At 42.5% G+C, this 7,392-nt stretch overlaps 1 non-coding gene across 1 annotated transcript; it reads right to left on the bottom strand.

The window, feature by feature from the left end:
* Positions 1-3,986: 3,986 nt before the first annotated feature.
* Positions 3,987-4,060, bottom strand: trnat-agu (transfer RNA threonine (anticodon AGU)). The gene has a single exon. It is a non-coding gene; the product is annotated as a tRNA-Thr (tRNA).
* Positions 4,061-7,392: the final 3,332 nt, after the last annotated feature.

Genomic DNA, 7,392 nt, shown 5'->3' on the forward strand with positions numbered 1-7,392 from the left:
CAGTTGTGTCAGTAAATGGGATAACTGAGTGAATCAGCTTACATATGCAGCCGGGGAACAGTCCTTATGTGGTAATATATGGGTACAGAATGCAGGGACGAGGGACTGACAGTTTTTTGAGCCGTTTCACATGGTGACTGAGATGGCATTGGAAGTTTTGACAGGCTAAAATTGGGCAAATGCCCAGATCGGGATGGGGTTGTGTCTCACGTTGCTTTGTGAGACTAGAGAGAAAATTACGCGTGTTCTGACCAATGTTTCACATTTCTTTTTAGTCACCTGGGAGTGGTTACAGGATTTCAGGACTACTAACGTGGTTCCAGTTTTCAATAAGGCTGGCGGAGATAATGCAGCAAATTACAAGCAGTGATTGGAACATCACATGTAGGGAAACTTTTGGAAAAGCTTCTTAAGGAGAGAATTAATTGCAACTTCTTCGGAGAAAGTTTGACCAGCGAGAGTCAGCATGCTTTTGTCAGAGGAATTCATGCCTGATAGATCAGATTACATTTTCTTTAGGAAGTGATCAGATGTGTAAACAAGGATAGTGAACTTGATTTAGTTTATGAGGATTTTAGAAAGCCTGAGACAAGTTCCCACAACAGAGACTGGTACTAGGGTTAATATAAAAGGGATACAGGGTCACGTGGTAAGTTTGTCCCAAACTTATTTGGGTGGTTGGAGACAAAGGAAGGTGCTGTTTCTGAGACGTGGAACTGGTATTCAGTGGTGTCCCACAAGGATCAATGTTGTGTCCCTTAATGTTTGTGATTGCACATAAACAATACAGAAATAATGTTGGGAAATGATAAGAAACTTTGAGGAGGATATGAAGATTGGCATAGTGGTGAATAGTGAGGAAGAAGATCTTAGGTTCCAGGATTTCAGAGGTGGATTTGTCCAATGGGCAGATAGGGGGAGCTGAAAATAACAATAACATCCTCAGGTGATGCACTTTGTAAGTAACACGTCATGGGAGTACTCAAAGAATGGTAGGGCACTGGGAAACCCAAGAGTGACTTTGCATGTGGGTCCACAGATTTGTGAAGGCAGCAGAATATAGTAGTTAAGAAGACAAGCACGACTTGAGAAGTCAAGGCAAAGATTACGAGAGCACGAAAATCGGTGTCACATGTAGAAAAGTTCGTGAAGAAAGCATTTGGCACGCTTGCCTTCATGAGTCAGAACATTGATTATTGAAGTCCACGTCATGTTCTGGATGTACAGAACATCAGTGGAGCCACATTTAGAATACTGCTGACAATTCCGATCACCTTCAACAGGAAAGATTTCATAAAACTTGAAAGAGTGCAGAATAGATTTACAAGGATGTTACAGTGTCGAGAGGGCTTGAGTTGTAAGTAGAGAGTGCTTGAGCAGGGGCTTTTCCCGGCAGTGTTCCAGGCTGGTGTGTAAACTTCTAGACGTTTATAAAATCATGATTGAGGTTGGATCGGTGACTGGCCTAGGCCTTCTTTTTATCCAGGATGGTGGAATTCAAAATGAGAGGGCACAAGTTTAACGTGTTTTACACGGACACACTAAACAAGGGACAAAGTGTGATAGAGCGATATTTGGATTTACAACAGACATCATCTCAGCTTAGTCTTCGACTTAATAAAAATGGGCATGTACTTGGGAAAACAGTTTGAAAGGTAAACCATGAAGAGAACGTTAAGGATATAAAAATTGAGTGATGTCGAGATGAGGAAGTTTGTGAGTAAAATATTGACCAATGCAGTATGAAGTGGAGAATGAGATGTTCGCAGGAACATTCAATAATGACCCTTTTATTTAAATTAGATATTGCAGATCTCTGAAATACAGAGGGACCTGGCTGTCCTGCTTTGTGGATCACATTAACATGGTCTGCCGGGGTAGCAACTGATTAGGAACGCAATAAGTCTTTTAATTCATTTGTTCAGCAATGACTGGGCCAACATTTATTTCGCCACTCCAATCAGTATTTGAGACGGTGAGACCCTGGTCGAAATACTGCATTTCATGATGTCTTTTTTTGGAGAAACGAAGTGTTGCAGTTATCAAATTGCAGCTTTTTCTTTTCCTGTTCACAGTTTAATGTTCAACAATTCAGTTGATATCAGATAATGCAGAGTTTCTCCAGCAATTATGCTTGTGTTTCAGATTTCTTGTATCCACAGTTTATTTTTAGTTAGTAATTTGGATGATCTGAGTTTTATGAGGAATGGAATGTTGCAAGCTGTCAAACATGTGACAGAAGATTCAAACGGAATGCTGGCAAGTTCATCATCAATTTTTCGAAGCAGATCAGCTGAGGTGGGAATAGAGTGAAAAAGTGTGGTGCTGGTCAAGCAGCATCCGGGGAGCAGGAAATTCGATGTTTCGCGTACAAGATGTTCATCAGGAATGCTTGAATCGTCGATTCGCCGCTCCTCAGATGTTGGCTGACAGGCTGTGATTTCCAAGTGCTACACTTATTGACTTTGATCTCCAGCATCTAAAGTTATCACTTTCTGCTGAGGTGCGGTACAGTCAGGTCCTGTTCCTGAGATGAAATAACGTGGTCGTGATGGCAGAGTGAATTTGCAGTTGCAAACGCATCTGTGAATCAGTATTATTCTCCCGCTCCCACTCTGCCAAAGACAGGCTATTTCGATGGAGCTTGTTGTTACAGCCAGTCAATTTGACAGTTGTGCATTTGGCAGGTCGCGAAAACGTGAATTCCCAACGCGTTGTCTCGACTCGAATACAATACTGAGACGTTCGGTCTTGGGTCTGCCACGGCCTAAATTTGAAAGTGGTTTTGCTTGTTTGCATGTGCATAGTCGGTGTAGTGTATATTTGTGTCTGAGAGTGTAACCAGTTTTATTTTCTGATGGGTTTTAAAAATGAAGCGATCAACAGAATATTGATTTTAATTTTTCTTTGATAATGTAAATCTGAACCAAAGACATGAATTGTTGAAGAAACTCAGCAGACCTGACAGAATCTGTGGAGAAAAACTGAGTTAAAGTTTTAGATCGACAGAAACCCGTTACTTATACATTTGTACATTATAATGCTAGGAAAACTATCGGTTTTATCTATTGAAGCAGGATTTTTATCAAAATATCTCAATGACAGACAACCGTCACCTTTACAAATTCAAAAGGACTTTATTGACTATAATGCAGTTTCCGTTGCTCTCAGCTGGTGAAAGGCTGTGCTTAAATGATTGCCTTCTTTCGTTTCCTTTCTCTCAGTTTGCAGCAATGTCGAATGGAGAATTGGTCATTTGAGTGTCTCACTCAGCATGTGTCTCCATACGTCTCTCTTTGTCTCTGTGCATCCATCTCACCCTCTTCCTGTTACACATTCTCCGACACTCTGCCTGTCCATACAGCTCTTTACCTATTTCGGCTCTGTGAAAAGTCTGACATTTCGAGACAATTTGAGTGTGCAGCTGCTGAGAGGCTTTTTGCCCACTGACTGGAGTACGTTGAACTGGGCTCACATTCTCCGGTTAATGTGTCTGTCACTTCAAACCTGGCAAGGCGACACTTCTTCCTCAAACAATTATGACTGTTTCGAATTCAAAATAGAATTCCTAATCCACCAGGAAAAAAAGCAATTACACTACAAATAAAGAAGCACAACGATGTATATATTTTTGGTTTAAATGTATGAACGGTGACATCAGAGAATGAGAGTGATCACCTGGTGGTATCTCTGACATGACCACAAAATTCCCCGGCAAATCTGCAGCGTCTCCTGCCTCATCTCGTTATTCCGACCTAACTGGGAATGAAGGAGGGGGAATAAAAGAGGAGGAGAAGCAGAAGTGCTTGTGGAATAATGGAAAGAAACTACAGACATAAGTAATATTTCGGAATATATAAAAAAACATGGCATTCACTGTTGGAACTTAACCTGGATCACCAAATCTTAACAGGGTGAAAGTCCAAGACGCTGAGTTACTTTCGCAAAGACTTGAAACACCAAGCCCAAATATGAACGCAACAAGTAGGCACCGCTGGGAGTTGAACCCAGAATCTCCTGTTTACTAGACAAGCGCTTTAACCAACTAAGCCACGGCGCCACAACAAAGATGCCCTTACTCATCCATATGTGGAGTTGCTTAACCACTTCCTCGCAGTACTTGGACATGTGTTTTCGGATCAATGTTGCTCTAAGAGAATTGCAATCAATCCTCGAATTTTCAAACACAAACAGTTTACAGCTGAAAATTCTCTACTGAATAGGCACAGAAAAACATAATCTCTTCTTGCATTCATTTAAAACTGGTATTTTCACCTGGTTAAAGTGACAGGAGAAAGAGGAGGTGCTCATCCTATCGGGGCCCATGAACCACGTTAATACAGACAGAGGGGACATCACATCAAGAGGAACAAGGTCATTGTGGTGATATGACTAGGAGTAATGTGTAAGTAAGTATAATCATTGGGCAGTAAAAGCTGACGTAATGGAACCGACATTGAGTTTTGCACCATCTGTTCCGCGCTCACTTCCTGCATTATGCCTCCCAGGCATCATTGTCTATCACTTTATTTCACTGTCTTCGTCCACGTCTCAACTTATTCCAGACGATTGCAGATGTCTGACAGGAACCTTTAACTTTTCGAAACGAATTCCTCGAGTATAGTCAATGGGAAAGGATTCAATGCATATCCAGAATTACCACAGTGATGGAGGGGATGAATTATTTTCCTCAAGCTTTCAACTCCTCAGCACAGACATGATACCACTCGAAGGGAATTTCCAGGATTTACATTCAGCGACACTGAAGGATCAGCGAGATGCATCCAACTCAGAAAGGTGATATGATTGGAGGGGGATTAGTGGTGGTCGTTTGCCGTGTATCTGCTGCCTTTGTCGTGATATACGGATGGAAGCAATTTCTGACCGATTCTGGCAGGATCTGGGTGTGTGTTCTGCATGCAAGCAAGAATTTGTTTTCATTCTAATAATTCACAAAAAGAGAAATAAATCTTCATTACCTGAGTGGGAATTATATCCAGGTCTGTGCGATGCAAACTCGGACTACTGAACAAGGACCTCCTGTGATGCTGACTGTAAAACTTACAATCTGACTTGTAGACACTCTTGTGTCTGTCGTTGACTCCATAACAAACTTCAGCTGCAAAGTTGCTCACTCCAAGTTTCGAAAAAGTTCATATTATCGCACTGGATTTCAATGTGAAGAAAGCGGAACTGTGATAATCTGATGTTGTTCAGCAGATGCACTGCAGGAAGGCACAGAACAGGCTGGTGGTCACAGGGCCTCATTTTGACGCGCTGGTATCCGGTGAGCGGGCAGCACCAATAAGGGTGTCGTGACACTCGTCTGATTCCAGATCCCGGGCTAGAAATGACCAGAGTTTTCTCGCTGAACTTGTTCAGGGTCTTGAAAGGAAGAGGCCATGACTCAGATTATGAAAGTACATTTCACTGGAGTGGATCATGTAATCGCGTAGTGACTGTGAATACAGCAATGGAAACGTCCAGCAGATATGCAGGCAACACTGAAGGAGGCACGTGAAGACGAATGTGTACAATTTGACAGGCATTGCTTCACAAAGTGTGACGTATTTAATTAAAGCAGTGACGTTAGTTATCTTTACTCGTTCTTCACCTTGGAAATCTTATATCCCCCCGATATAAATGTATCCATTACATATGGAAAAGATGAGAGGAAGTCGATGGTGGATCGGCTCTGTGGTGTAATGGATAACACGTCTGTAATTGAATCAGTCTATTGTAGTTTTGAGTTCTACTTAGCTCAATTGCAGCATGCTGCTATGTTGAAGTCAGTCATAACTGATTTTATAAACACATTAAGGGCAAAGAGGAGTCTGCGAAGAGTACTGGGACACCATAAAAATCAATAAGCCCGTCTCTGTTTGGTGCTGCTCGAGATGGGGGAGATATGAAACCTGTGCTTTGTATGGACGCTTACTGTGGGGAAGGACATAGTATATAGAACATAGAAGAATACAGCGCTGAACAGGCCCTTCGGCCCTCAATGTTGCGCTGACCTTTGAACTAATCTCAGCTTATTCCCTTGCAATATACTATCATCACCCATGTGCTTCTCCAAGGATTGTTTAAATCTCCATAATCTGGCTGAGTTAACTTCACTGGCAGGCAGAGAAACCCGCGCCCTTACCACTGTCTCAGTAAAGAACCTGCCTCTGACATCTGTCTCAAATCTAACTCATCACAATTTGTAGTTAAGGACTTTCGTACAAGCTGACGTCATCATCCTAGGAAAATGACTTTCATGTCTACCCATCTAATCCTCTGATCATCTTGTATGTCTCTATCAAATCCCGTCTGAGCCCTTTTCTTTCCGATGAGAACAGACCCAAGTTTCTCAGCCTTTACTCATTAGGCCTTCCCTCCAGACCAGGCATCATGCAGGCTCACTGGTGAGCACTGATGCCTCATAGTGCCAGGGACCCGGTTACAATTCCAGACTCGGGCAACTGTCTGTGTGGCGTTTGCACCTTCTCCCTGTGTCTGCGTGGGTTTGCTCCGGTTTCCTCCCACAGTCCCAAAATATGCAGTTCAGATGAATTGGCAATGCTCAATTGCCCGTATTGCCAGGTGTATTAGCTGGGGAAAATATAGGAAAATATAGGTCTGCGTGGGTTTATGTTGGGAGGATCGATGTGGACTTGTTGGGCCGAAAGGTCTGTTTCCACACTGTCGGCAATCTAATCTAAATCTCCTCTGCACTTTTTTCCAATGCTTTCACATTCTTCCCGACATACATCCGCACGAGCGTTTTGTATATTTGCAGCATGATATTGCGGCTCCGGAACTCAATCTCTCTACAAATGAAATCTAACACACCATATGCCTTCTGAACAGCAGTCTCAACCTGGGTGGCAACTTTCAAGGATCTATGCACATGGACTGCAAGATCCCTCTTCACATCCACACTACCAACAATCTTTCCATTGACCCAATACTCTGCCTTCCTGTTATTCTTCCCAAAGTGCATCACCTCAGATTTAGCTGCATTGAAGTCCATTTGCCAGCTCTCAACCCAATTTTGCAGTCTATCCAAGTCGCCCTGCAACCTGTAACATATTTCCAAACTGTCTACTACTCCACCGACTTCAGTGTCATCTGCAAATTGACTCATACATACACCTATGATGCGTCTAAGTTATTTATAAAAATAACAAACAGCAGTGGTACCAGAACAGATTCTTGTGACACACCACGAGTAACTGGACTCCAGGTTGTATATTTTCCATCAATCACCACTCGCTGCCTTCTTTCATGAAGCCAGTTTCTAATCCAAATGGCTAAATCACCCTCAATCCCATGCCTCTGCATTTTCTCAAACAGCCTATCAAATGGAACCTTAACAGAGGATTTACTGAAATCCATGTATACCAC

Source organism: Chiloscyllium plagiosum, unplaced genomic scaffold (genome assembly GCF_037043375.1).
Source record: "Chiloscyllium plagiosum isolate Xiang-an unplaced genomic scaffold, Cpla_swu_hap1 HiC_scaffold_29, whole genome shotgun sequence".
Lineage (NCBI taxonomy): Eukaryota > Metazoa > Chordata > Chondrichthyes > Orectolobiformes > Hemiscylliidae > Chiloscyllium > Chiloscyllium plagiosum.